Below are 14,615 nucleotides of genomic sequence, written 5' to 3'. Positions count from 1 at the left end.
CTTTCATCCTTCCCTTCCCCTCTCCTTCCTGCCTTTTATTTCTTTCCCCCCTCCGCCATATCTCTCCTGTCACATCCCATCTTTTGTCGTGCCTGGTTTCAGCCCCCAACAATGGGGCTGAAAATTACATTTTAGCTGGAACGTTTCATGTTGCAAAGCACCAGCTGGTGTAATCTTTTTTTGCAAAGGTGAAAACATCAGGCTGCATTTGCTGCACTTCATGTATGTAAATCAGAAGAGTGATGCACACCTTCTGAGGCCGGCTAGACGATGTGTTCAGACTGCTTAGAGAGACTGATACAATGTAAGCTCTGGGGGTGTGTGAGTGTGTGTTTTTGACTTTGCCTGGGTGTGTGTTTGTAGGCCTGTGTTTATACCCTTTAGTGACAGCCTCAACATAATCTGCGCTTGCTCTACAGGCATGGTGGGATGATACTTCAAAGTAAGTACCTGCTAACAGACATTAGTCCATGTAAACAGGGCATACTCTACCTAAGCTGGGTGTGTAGTACATGTGTGTATTTGTGTATGCATATGTCTTGTGTGTAGCGGCACAGGCACATAATTACACACTTGTGTGGTTTAGTTTTATGTCCATGTGTGCAGTTATAATAGTATGTCATGCTGTGCTGGACAATTCAGCATGAGCGTGTGTTTGATTGTATGTTGGGTGTGTGTGTGTGTGTGTGTGTGTGTGTGTGTGTGTGTGTGTGTGTGTGTGTGTGTGTGTGTGTGTGTGTGTGTGTGTGTGTGTGTGTGTGTGTGTGTGTGTGTGTGTGTGTGTGTGTGTGTGTGTGTGTGTGTGTGTGTGTGTGTGTGTGGGTGGGTGGGTGGGTGGGTGGGTGGGTGTGTGTGTGGGGTCTGTTTGCATGTCATATTACCTCTGCGGTGGCAGGTGACAGAGTCAAATGTAATGAGGCTGTCTCCCTTATGGTTTAAACATGAGCATGGGAAGATGGAGACAGAAGAGAGTATCACTTTAGCTTCTTGAGGCGGAGAAATAAAAAGGTAGGAGCCTTCAGCGGCATAACGTTTGCAAGGTGGTAAGTAAGAAGCCTTTTTACATCTTTGCATGGATTCATTTTACACACTTTTATATCGCCTGTGTTGGGGTGCATTAAAAACATCATTAAAAAAAACTGTATTTATTGCCAGGGTGCAGGCTTTGTTGTTGGGGCTTTTTCTCAATGGTTGTGAACACTCTTAGGCCAGAAGGACGACACGTGATCGTGACTCTTTAGTTCACTTCTTTAAACTCTTTTCCAAAGTCAAGTAAAACATGAAACACAATCCTGAAACAAGAGAAGTAATCAAGTGAAACCGGATCGCAGACAAATCAAATGATCTCATCTCTCTGGTCATTTATTTTCACTTTTCTTAAGAGTAAATTAGATCGAAAGGCAATTGACTGAATATGATTCACCGACTTAGATGATCTTTTAAGACAGATAACCTCGGAGTCCGACACCTTTGCCCTTTACTCCCCGGTGCTGCTGACAGGATATATATCAAATGCACTTATCAAACACCATTATCACACCTTGGGATGCACTGATGGTCACCCAGCCTGCCCAAACAGCCCGTTCCTCCCTCACCTCATCATCACCACACCATATGTTTCTTTTGGCCCTGATAGAAAATGAGATGGCGGATAAGAAGAAGAAGAAGAAGAAGGTGTAAAAAAAAAAAAAAAAAGAAAAGCCACCATGCAGACAATGATTTGCTTTTGTGTGTGCCTTCCATCCGACATACTTTTGCACTTTGAATCCCTCCTCCGTTCTTTATATCGCTTCCCTCCATGTCCGGGCTCGTCCCTTATCACTTCATGTTCGACACAGGCTGAGGGACCTCGCTGTCTTCCTCATCCTTCTCCTGCTGCCAAGACAATAGGCCGGCAGGATAACTCCGTACTCACGAATTAATTATCTGCCCTTTTAATTCTGGGCCATGCTGATTAGCTCTGTATGTAAAACGGAGTCCATATTAACATAATATTTGGCTATCTCCTCTAAGCGGAGGTCCCTTGACCTTTTCAGCCTCCCAAGTCTCTCTCTCTGCCTCTCTCTCTGTCATCTTTTCCTCTCAGGAGGTACCTGACAGTCCCAGCCTATGAATGTGATTTGAAGGGGTAAATTAGATTTCCCTTCTTTCTCTCTTTTCCTCTCCCATCCCTCCCTCCGTTCCTCTGTATGTGTATGAAACTAACGACAGTTCATTTCGAGGCCTGGGTATAATTATGTGTGCTTTTTTTTTCTTCTCTATCATTGACTGCTCCGATGGCGAGGCTGATATGCTGTGTTAATATAAACGTTTAGCCGGGTTATTATGAGCCCTGAGAGTCGTAAAGGACAGCCAACCTGCGCGCTGATTGTCTCCCATACAGGACGTCCGCCCCCACCGTCGGCTGCTATTCTTCCCGTTATCGCTGTCCCCCGTCTCTCTGTTCCTCTATTTATCGCTATCTTGTGTCTTTTTTTTCTATCTTTGTCTATGCCCAATGTAATGTAATGTTTCCAGGCAGAATTAGAGAGAGCGGAGAGTGCTTTCAAATCAACTTTCCTGAATGGTCGGCTCTCCTAAGATGGCTGCTGTAAGACGTGTGATAATGTCATTTGTGGAAATGGCATTAGAGTGGTGCCATCTTCATCATCCCTGATTCATCCCGAGGATGAGCACTGCAGCACAGTTGAAAGAAAAACCCAGCATAGATTCCTATAACTACTAGACAGTAACTCGATGTTATTTATTATGGTAAATGTAAGGCTGTGTTTTTGTATTAAATCTGGGTACTGCTTTCATAATCAATGAATTGACAAATTATCAGAAAAAAGGGAAACATGGCCTCTCACTGTGTTCCAGCAGTAGTTTTCTAAAGGTATAGAGTTAGCCGTATGCTAGCTAACATATTCCTGCCTCCGTTGTAATCTGATAAACATCACATTCATTAAAAAGGGGCTCTAAATGTAAACGTTTTTGACACATCTCTCAAAAGGATATCATTTCATTTTGTCCCTGTCCATTCTTCTTCCAGGGCTGCGTGAATATCAGACAGGAAGAGTCAACATTATTTACATTTGAATCACAGAAAGCATCAAATAGCTCATTGGCATAAATGATGGTTGCTATGTTTGTCTATTCTTATGTGTTGCCTGTATTAGACGGACAGAAAGGGGACAGCATGCAACAAAGAGCAACAGGTCGGATTCGAACCATGGTGCAGTAAGCCCTCAGATTTAAGGTGCGTACTCGAACACATCACACACTCCCCAAAATCACAAGCTCATGGGTTGTATATATACAGTTTGGCTTTGAGAGAAGAAACTAGTGCCATTAAATCAGTAAATCAGTCTGGTACTATTTTTGAATAAAATGTTATTCTTTATTTTACATATTCCCTTGTTGAGTTGATGGCTCACTCTTGACATTGTAAACTACCTTTTAACAAATGTGTCTCCACTTAAGGTCCACTTTACAAGCTTACCTTAAATGCATTTTTTAGCTTTACAAAAACAAATGCTGTCAATCATCCAAATGCAACAGGAGAATCTGGTTCTGGATGTTGTGTTGGTTGATAGTTGTTCACTACACCAAAGGAAAACAGGCTTTTAATTGCCTGTGTGTGTGTGTGTGTGTGTGTGTGTGTGTGTGTGTGTGTGTGTGTGTGTGTGTGTGTGTGTGTGTGTGTGTGTGTGTGTGTGTGTGTGTGTGTGTGTGTGTGTGTGTGTGTGTGTGTGTGTGTGTGTGTGTGTGTGTGTGTGTGTGTGTGTGTGTGTGTGTGTGTGTGTGTGTGTGTGTGTGTGTGTGTGTGTGTGTGTGTGTGTGTACACTCTCATCCTCCATCCTCAGGCTATTAGGCATGGTGCATGTTGTTTCAGCTCGGGGCAGGTAAACAGTCAGGAGGACATTCCAATCAGCCCGTGCTATATCACCTAGAAGTTTAATTAATCTCAATCCATAGGGCATGCAGTGTATGGGAAGTCCGAGTCACTGTGTGTGTGTGTGTGTGTGTGTGTGTGTGTGTGTGTGTGTGTGTGTGTGTGTTTGTGTGTGTCTGCTTCCATTTAGACTTCCTTATAACCCTTTCACGGTCAGGGTGTCTAAAACTGCTGGAAAGGTCAGCACTCTCTTTAGCCTGCCTCACATTTTAATTGACTATCGCCCACACGCTCCATCCACACACATGTACTGTACACACACACACACTCCCCCATCATTACGGTGGGTATGGATCCCAGTATGAATTGATGATCTCCTATCTAAAGCCTAATCACTCTGCAGGACCTTAGGGAGGTGCAGTGATCCGTTTCTCTCCACCACACCGCGGGAAACTCACACTCACACGCTGAGCCTGTTGATGAGTAGAAAATGAGCATTCTACCTGGCTTAATATTGTACTTCATCACAGAGTCCCGTGAAATATTGAAACGGACATAAAATGGCACTGGGAGACAGGCGTCAAGATTGGTGAGATTGGTAGAAGTGAAGGATTAATAAAGGCATGCAGAGGCAAATTTAGATCAAGAATTCCATGATGAGTTGCCTTCTATTGGCAAGTAATCACAGGCAATAACGGAATATAAGATGTATGAAGATAGAAAGACAGATGAACGCACAGAATTGACGATCAGGGGGTTACTTTTTTCACTGGTGTCCTTGTTAAAGTGCCGGCAAAGGATAACTTTATTACATGCAGATCAAGTCCAATAGAGGCTGCAAGGAACGAAACACTGCAGCGTAAGAATAATCAAGTTTCACTTATTCTATGTTCTATTTATTCTTCCATAAAACAGGCAAAAATACAAACAGTACCAATTATCCAATAACAACGTTTTGTAAGTGCTCGCGGTCAACAGAAAATATTGATCCTAGGCTCACCCTTTTTCTCTGTCTTTTGCAAATAGTGTGAACGGGTGAAAAGCATCAGGTGTAACCACTACCATCAAGGCTAAGATCCAGTGAACACACCCCCCCACTCATGAGTTAAAAACATAAATACTGAGACTTTACATATGGCTCCTACATTAGATATTTATTAACATGCAATAAATAAAGTACATTCTCAGTAGATTCAAAATGTCGAATTTGTTAGAATAGAATAGAATCGGAGGGATGAAGCCCCTCTTTAATGGTCACACATGCAGAGCACACAGCAGACACAGTGACATTTGTTCTCTGCGTTTAATATGGAGAAGTCAGTTTTGAGGAGACCAGGCTGATCATCTTTATACCTACTTGCATACACAAGGGGAGGAACAATTAGGCAAAAACAAAAGGCTCAAAAGACACCTAGCATAGACAGAAAATAAGAAATGTGGTAAAAGATGTGCTTTTGAACACTCTCTGGGTAAACAGAGGGGTTTTGAATGACCCTTACGGAGAAATATAATCAATTCCCTGGTCGCAAGAGTCTACGAACAGGGAAAATTCATGAAGTGCTCCTTAAAATTCATTACAAAATCACAAAGGGCTCCTTGTTATCATCATTGCAGTTTTTTCTTAAAACCCGTAGTTGTTAGGACAGATTCTGGAGACCCAGATACACAGACAGACCCTGGGTGGCAGCTATTCAAACATCTACATAATGCCCATTGATGCACCATTTCCTGAAGGAGCAAGACAGGGCCATACACACACACACACACACTTCCCACACACCCACACAAACAAAATGGCAATAACACACAGGGCTGCTTTTGTCTCAGCCTTTTGGAAGTGGAGAATAAGGGGAGTGTGAAAATGAGTGTGCGAGAGAAAAGCAGCCCAGGATGAGGTGTGTTATTCAGCCTCTCCACAGGGGTTTAGGACAACTAGGAGACCAGGAGAGTCTGCCCATTGTCCACACATGCCACACACACACACACACACACACGCCGCGCTGAAAGCAGGCTGTGCTGCTGCAAAACCCAATATGTCGCAACATTTGCCAAAGAAAAGTGAAAATGAGTGTAAATTGAGGTTATTTTCTCCACCTCTCCTCACTGCCTCACACTTGTTATCCCGTCACCTTCGCCTGTGAGGGGGAGGGGGGTTCATTCTGGGCCCTTTCTGTGTCTGAGGTTCAGCACAGCCACCGTACGTAGGTGTCGCCAGAAATGTAAGTAAGGAACAGAGAGCTGGAATGACTTTTTTGCTCGAAACGTACTTCTTTTTGACACAGATTGCTCAAACTAAGATAAAGTGTTTTTATAAATCCATTAGCATGAGAATGAATGTACATGTACGAACTCTGCTTTCTGTGACCAAAAGGCTGCAAGAAGCACACGGAAATCAATGATCTTTCCGAATCCAAGGCTAAAAAACAATGACACCAGCACTGAAGAGTGAACTGTTATCACCAATTGTCTCTTTTTCAGTTTTATTTGTGAAGACGCACCGTGAGATGTTTTAATCTCAACGTCTTTGAGGCAAATTTAACAATCAAATCAGATTTTCAGAGATTCACTTTCAACATGTCATTCCTGCAGCCCTACATTAACAATCTTAGTATTCTAACATGAAATACATGTGTGCTTTTTTTCTGTATTTCTCCGCAGGTAATTTTTGACACAAACCTCCGTCCTTGTCTCGGCTGCTTAGAGATAACACATGGCACACTGTCGCCTGTCAAAGTGTTTGTGGCAGCCTTTTATTCAAGACAGCTAAATAAAACGTTTCTTGACAACAACCTTTGCAAAATGAAGAATAATGTTGAAAATTGCTTCAAATCTACACATTTATGAGGCTCATTTCCATTATATGTCACTTTAAACTCCTACTCCACCTCAATTGAAAGGCAAATATTGTACTTTTATACACCGCTACATATATTTGACATCCTTAGTTACGTTCAGGATTGAAATGTATTATACTTAATGTAATCAGAACATTTGTATTTTAATATATATATTCTGAGTTAAGAAAAACAAATGTATTTTTTGTCATTTGCCCTGATTTGGCTTAACCAGTAGGAATAAAAAAACATGTGGTGCTTCATCAACTCTTGAAATCCTGTTTTGCACCTCAAGATCCCATTCAATTTTTCTTCCAGAGTCTTGAAGTATCTGATTCCTAGCTGGTTTTGCTACATTAATATCACATATAGTATATCTAGGCCTGAGCTTATTTAATAATGTATTAGACGTACTGATTTTCACGTCATTGAAAGTCAACTTCCAAGACGTGTTTTTACTCTGCCTTGTCAAAATTCAGTCGAAACCAAGTGTGAAAAAATATTGAGACTGTGTGTTTTTTCCCAGGGACGGGCTGATCAAGGGATTGCACATGAAAGCTTTCGATCGTTTATTGATTTCACCTTTTTAAACTGCGTCTCCTGAGGGTAACGTATTCCGATTATGAGAAAGACACAGGCAAGACAAATGTATTTGCACATTGACAGATTGGTTTTTGAGAAATGATTATTAAAATGCCATTTGGAATATTGTGTAAACTCACTGTTTATGAGAGAAACTGAGGTCCCGATTTGTCTTCACTCAAACATCATATTACAAGTTTCTCTGTCTGTTGGTGTAAGTACAAAGTGGGGACATGTAACACATCTGGTTGCTTTGAAAAAAAAAGTTGATAAGGGTTGATAATGATATAGAGAAAGCTGTCATCATTTGTTCTTTCTGTAGCACCTTCCAGTCTCACAAATCAAAACTCCAAACCAGAGGCTCTCCATTTGTCTCGGAGCATTTTTGATCATCCTGCTTTATCACTTTCAAAGACGATATTGCAACAAAAAAAACGTGTCACAGGAGCTCGGCAATTGTGACACTCGGGAGAGGAAAGAATGAGCGTCGATGAAGGCGTTCATTGTTGTTAAGCACCAAACACGTCTGTTTGTGTTCTCTCTGCTCGTGCCTTATTCCTGCTGGTCCACTGCTTTAAATAGGTGAATGCAATTTGTAAATGTTGACTTCTGTCAGGTAAGTTTCTGAGTAATGAAAGAAAACATCTTTGAGTTGCAGCCATGTAATTCACACCAAAAAAGAAATTAATGAGCCCTCCATAAATGATTGCAGTGTAGCACAGGATTACATCCGTGCATAGCTCACAGATTTATGTTATTACAATAAGCAGTTTATTTTACGTGTACAGAAGTTCATTTTACATTCCGTGTTAATTGTTATTATATTTACATGTATAGTTGAATTATTTCTGCATTTACTTGGTCACTTTCACCATCCTCTTGAACTATTTGATATCTATTTCTTCTTTTTTATGCATCAGACTATAAAAACATGTGTGTCTTGAGTAAATGTTGCTGTTGTACACGACATGGAGGCAATTTCAGTTTTGTTTTCTAATGCATATCAATATTTACTGCATGCATATTGTTGTGAAACGACTTGACGGGCTATTTTGATCTTTTATTTAATTCAACAGTTTGCAAGAGAGACACAAAATGGCTCCTGAAGAAGTCAGCCTGGACAGCTGTGACGCTGTAGAAGGGGAAAAAAAGCAAGTCCTCATCATTTCACATTATGACCATCACTTAAACTGATGTGCCGCCATTGGCTGGGCAAATGTTCCATAATGTGCTTAACCGTAATGTGTTCATTACAGGTGGATTTGTGAGGGATGGAAATGAGGAGAGGAAATCATGTTCAGAGAGAGAGACAGACACGGCGAGACGCTCAAGAGGAGAGAAATGGTGATGTCAATCTTTTCTTTAATTGTCAGGTATCAGGAAGAGTGTGTGTTCGTCCTCCACCACGCGGTGCTATGTGTGCTGTATGTTTATGAGCGCTACGTAATGATAGATTTACAAGCTGCTCCCGTCCGACTGGGGGCGCCTCTGACCTTTGACCTTGAAATCTCCAGTCAGGTTTAATGATCCAATCCTCTCACACCCTGGTATATGTTGCCATGGAAACATAGCCTCCCCCTCCCACTCATAATGCAGGAGAGTTCTCCATCCGTGTCTAATTCAGTCTCAAGCCAAGTTGGTGACCTCTGAAGAGATGTTTGCAGTCTGATCAGTTCACCGCTGACGAGTCACTTCTGCAGGTAGATTTTTAGGCGGTGACTGTTGCCCCATGCGGAAAATATATGCATTATATAATTAATAAAACTTATACAAAGCATTACAAAAAATCAGTCTATAAATCAATAATAAAGACTTATGATGCTTATTTGTAAATGTGCCACTTGCTTTTGGACACATCCAAGACGAGCTACAATCCTTAAAGTGAGCTTTCATTAAATATGTCATATTATATTTATGCCAAAGTAATTACTTTTATGTGTCATATCTGTTATTAAGAAATTACATTTGTAGCCCATAGCCATTTTTTACCCCTAGTTGTTCTCAAGTTTGATTAAATGCGTGAGAATATGGCCAGTATTATAATAATTACAATAATAATGTCCTCTTGCACATGGCAACACGGCTTTAAATCTGCATATTACTGATTCATATTGGATTCCACATTAAAATAGAAGCAATAAAAGCTAAATGTTAACCAGATAAAAGTGAACAGTGTCTGTTAACAATGTCCAGCTATTGTTGAGGGGGAAGAAATGGTCCCTTTTAATCATTGTGAGTAATATTTGTGTCTGTGAGCGGGAGACCGGCCACATTATCATGTCAAGTTACAAATTAAAATGCCTGGCTGCAAACAGACCGCGGATATAAATGGGCCATCATGTCCATCTAAGTGTTCTAATGACATTCTTAGCCTGCCAGACAATTAATTCTATCAATCTGCATAACCTTTCCCAAAGCTCAGGAAACAATGGCATTTTTATGGGTCAAAATGAATGGAGTCCAACTGAAAAGTATGCTTAGGCAATCATTACGTTATTTAACAAATGTATTTAATTGGATTTTGATGCCTGGGTGTCTGTTTCTGCAGCGCCGCGGCCAATGCGCTGACTCCAGCTATGGCTAATTCAATGAGCTAAATGGAATCACTGGAAACACTCTGCAATCATCACTGCATTAGGACACTCATTCCCATCATGTAAACATTGCTTTGAGCTCTCGCCATTTATCTTCTGGTCTCTCTGTCTCTGTTTCCCCTTTATTTCCACCACTTCTCAAGACATTCGTTCATCCTCCGTTTAATGAAAGTTGAGGTTGAGTTCCGTTTTGGACTCAAGTGAATTCACAAAAAGCAATTTACCAAAAAGCTAGCACTTCTAGACCCATGAACTGCTTAGCTCCTCACTTTTCATAAATTAGGGGTGGAAAGGCTTCCATCAGACGGGGTCTCTGAGGGATTGGGAAGGTGCTAAGCGCGTCTGCCTTTAACGGAGGTGAAAAACAGACTAATTCATTAAGCATTGATCACCCCAAATGACAGCAAAGTGCTTCGACATTTAGCGGGCAAATAACTGACAAATTGGCACACAATTTTTGTACATTTCTAACTCTTTAATGGGTAAAGTATGGAGCAAAAAGGCAATAAAAATGTTAGCAGACAACCCGATGAACCACACCCAGCCCATTACGCTCACCACTCCTTACAGCTAAACGCCCTTAATGTCTTAAACTGTGGGCAAGGGCTGCCCTAATGATGCATTTTGGTGAGTGTTTCTTACTTTTTGATCAAAATTACATGTTTTATTTGGATTCTTTTGAATGCAGTTTGTAATAGGAGCCCCATTATGCAGTGGGCGGATGGACCCATTATGAAGGGTTAGGCTGAAAGTACCTGGGTATGTATTTGAGTAAAAATGCTTAATCTTGGATGGCCTAATATCATTTCGATCAACACTCAACCATGTTCCGGCCTGTGAGATGAATACTGATATGACCTCATTATTGTGTTATCATTGGTCGGACTGCATCGCGAGCTGACACACACATGCACACACACTTCCACCTACAGACAGAGCAATGCAGACATATAGAAAAGATTTAGATGTGCAACTGAACAGAAATATTACTACTGTTCTCTATCTTTAAAAGATTCAACCTTTGACTCAGCTCCTGCTAAAGGACAATTAAAAGGGGTTAAGCCAGGCAAGGGTGGGTGGGTGTGTGTGTGTGTGTGTGTGTGTGTGTGTGTGTGTGTGTTGTGTGTGTGTGTGTGTGTGTGTGTGTGTGTGTGTGTGTGTGTGTGTGTGTGTGTGTGTGTGTGTGTGTGGTGTGTGTGTGTGTGTGTGTGTGTGTGTGTGTGTGTGTGGTGTGTGTGTGTGTGTGTGTGTGTGTGTGTGTGTGTTGACCTGAGCCCCAGCCACACTTTGTTAATCAAGGCAGGAGATGTGTGCAACCTCTCAGGCTGGGCCTAAAGACTCCATGTCTTCCTGATGTCTGCTTCTCCTTCTCAATGCTCTTTCTCTTGTCCTTTTTTCCTCCTCATTTCTCTTTCTGCACCGACAACGCCTACCTCACAGTCTCTCTCTCGCACGCTCTGCTGATACATTTTGTCTCAGAGAAGATCAGATAGCAGCGCAGGGATTTCAAAAACAATACCTCTTCAAGCAGGGACTGTGAGAGGTGGTAATGATTTACAGCATTATACCTGTGGAGACACGAGAACTCCTGTGTCTCGGTGATTCATCTGTTTCATCTTCTCATTCCATGGCCACGGATGGATTGATGCCTGATATGACTCCCCTTATAACCCTGTTGTTGTTCTTGTTGTTGAGCTAAGTTGTGCTCATTTGCAGTATTTTGTGGTCGGTTGTGATTAAGACGCTTTGGCTTCCTGTGGCTTTTTTAGTGTTTGGCGCTTGTCAAGCTTTCTTCGTCAAGTTTTACAATCGGTTGTGGTTGTTTGTGGAATGCTGGCTGCAGGTGGTTAAGGCCATGTTTCCCATAAACCTTTACTTCCTGTAACAATTAACGACTTTGTGACTGTTTGTATTTATTTACCTAAAAGGTCATGATCACTACCAGCACGTTAGACCAAAGGCAACCAGAAATGGTGGTACTTCCACCTACATCTCAGCAGTGGTCTTATTTTGTATGCCTTGATCAAAGAAATGACTTGATGTATTACAATTGTAGTACAGTATCTTTTACAAAAGAAACCTTTTAGCCTCAGTTTTACCCCTGCTGCTAAGTGCTGGATCTCAACTACTCTAACTCCCTTAATTCTCATGCAAAACCGATTGATAGCCTCGGTAAAGTAGAATGAATAAAGAGTGACAAAAACCCTTGAAAAGTTGCTTTGTTAGAAACTTTAACAAAATCAAATGACAGTTATCAGCGACTATTGCTCTTACTGAATATTGCTGACATGATTTGAGGAGTACGCTGTCAGTAGAATATGCAGAAAGAGCCCGATTTAGCTGTGAAGTACATTCACTTGGGGTCTCAACATTGTTATAGCAAATGACGCAAATAAGGCAGAATGATTAATGTGATTGCGTGAGTGATTGCAGGACCGATTGATGTTTGGCCTCTTTTAATGAAAAGTTTGTGACAAATAATGTATTTCTCCATCAAAAGGAAAGGAGAAGAAGAGCAGCAGAGTTGGGAGGAAAGTACAAGTTGGTGCAATATTGACTGTGCCATCTGTGATGTGTGTGACTTCAAAGCTACAATTACTTTGAGCGGGTTTAAGACTGATACCTGCTCATGTTAAGAGGCAGCCTCTCACCTCCGGAGAGCTGTCTGCCAGACGAGAAATAATTCATTTTTAAGAAACTGAGGCAAGGGCAAAATCTGCCGTGCAGCTCTCTTCACATCCATCTTCAAAGAGAACCAAGTTCCTATATATGAAACAATAGAATATTTGGCTTTTTATTCATGTCATGGGGCTTTTTTGCCAGTGCAGGGTCCCTTAATTCCTCTATTGTTACCGACAGGCCCTACTGGAAGGCCTAAGAGGCTTTTTGGACCCCACTGGACACTCTTAAACATAGACCAATCAGGAATGCACAATAACAAGTTGAACAGTCATTCCAGAGCTGCAGGGATTTCGTTATCGGGATGATCTCCATCTTTAGAGAGACAATAAAAAGTCCCAGAGACATCCTGGGTGTTTCCACAAGAGGCCATTTTGTTCGCTGCAGCCGTTTCCTCATGTCTCTTAAATGACAGCTTTGCAGCAGCCATTAACATGCATGCCACTGAAACAAGTATTATAGTTTAATTCCTACCATGAAAAGCTTCCAGAGGCGTAAAAACGGATCCACGATATGGAAGGGGGGGGGGGGGGGGGGGGGGGGGGGGTGCAAAGACAGACAAGCTCCAGAGGCCTCATTGCTTGTGTGTTGCGTTGACTTAATGGCAAATGGATGTCATTGGAATTTCGAGCGAGGCAGCAAGATCTTATCGCGCAGATAAATGAATTAATATTTTACACTCCTGCTGGATTTTTTTTCTCTTGCGACAAGGAGGCTAGAGTTGAGGGGGGAGTCAAGTAAATTAAGAAAAAGAAAAGGGAATGAGAAAGAATGGGGAGAGAAATAAGAGCTTGGGATGTGAACTCGTCTAATGTTATTCAGAGGCAGTGAGTCATGTAAGAGAAAAGGATCTTTTCTTGTACCAGTCAAGGACATTATCTGCTCCTGCTAGCAGTTATTAGCATTAGCATTTATATATTCAATGCAATTTTGAGGTCTGGTGATACGCCGAGGGGTCAGGAGAGAAAAACGAAATGAGGGAGGAAGGGTATAAAGGGTCTTTTCTCTGTGTGCAATTGGCACTAACCAGGACAGAATAACCAATGAGCTAAGACACAAGGACATTTCATGCTGGAATTCAATCTGTGATCACGGCTCAAATTCTCTTCATCAACAGGAGGGGCTGCACCATGGAATCAAGTAGAAATCATTGATCAAGAAACAAATCTTTTAAGACTGTGAACTTGTATCGCAGACAGCTATATCTATTTCGGTGACAGAGCTTTCAGTGTAGCATCCCCCACCCTCTGGAACTCTCTCCCCCCCCCCCCCCCCCAACCTTGGATACTTTCAAAAAAGCCCTCAAAACGCACCTTTTCACCAAGGCTTTCCCCACTATATAGTTAGTTTGATTATTTTTTTTTACCGCTACTTGCTTGCCCCCCCCCCCCCCCCCTAACCTGTCTGCCTCTTTTCCCCTACTCCCCCCCCCTACCCGACTTGTAAAGCGACCTTGGGTTTCGTGAAAGGCGCTATATAAATATTATGTATTATTATTATTATTATTATTATTATTTATTAGTTTAAAGTGGACCTATCATGCTATATTTGAATAATATAGTGTAGGACCATACCCATATAAGGCATATTTATACTTTTTATTTTTCAAAATACCAAACAGATCATGCATTTTAGCCATTCCTCATTTCGCTCAATGTAACACTGTCTTTTCATCATGGGCTGATTCTGTGAGAACAGCACCATCTACAGGCCTGGCATATGTACTACAGCGTCTCCAGCGCTTTCCAACGGCAATGTCCGTGGCTGCCTCCTCCTGATTGGTGGAGTTGGCCCAATAGCCGTAGCGCCACTTCTGTGACATCATAGAAGTGTTCAAATCTGGATCAGTCTGTATCAGATCCGTTGCAGCCCCTTTTTAAGAGATTTGGGTATGGAGGAAAAGAGGGAGGGTTGTGTTTTCTGACACTTGGTGAGTTCCCTGGAACACCGGGGACACATATTCATGTAGAAAAGACGTACAAAAGTGCATTTTGCATGATAGGTCCCCTTTAAACAATACATAATGCACCTATTTAGTCAGACGTTTTGAT

At 41.8% G+C, this 14,615-nt stretch overlaps 1 protein-coding gene across 1 annotated transcript in view; it reads left to right on the top strand.

The window, feature by feature from the left end:
• LOC307026563 (uncharacterized protein) overlaps positions 1-3,591 on the top strand; it is a 117,352-nt gene extending 113,761 nt beyond the window's left edge. The window contains exon 29 of the mRNA XM_079662058.1: positions 3,159-3,591. The gene's annotated coding sequence lies outside the window, so the exon portion shown is untranslated. The remainder of the gene's footprint in view (positions 1-3,158) is intronic.
• Positions 3,592-14,615: the final 11,024 nt, after the last annotated feature.

Source organism: Notothenia rossii, assembly GCF_949606895.1.
Source record: "Notothenia rossii genome assembly, chromosome: 12".
Taxonomy (NCBI): domain Eukaryota; kingdom Metazoa; phylum Chordata; class Actinopteri; order Perciformes; family Nototheniidae; genus Notothenia; species Notothenia rossii.
This window is presented reverse-complemented; position numbering and strand designations above follow the sequence as displayed.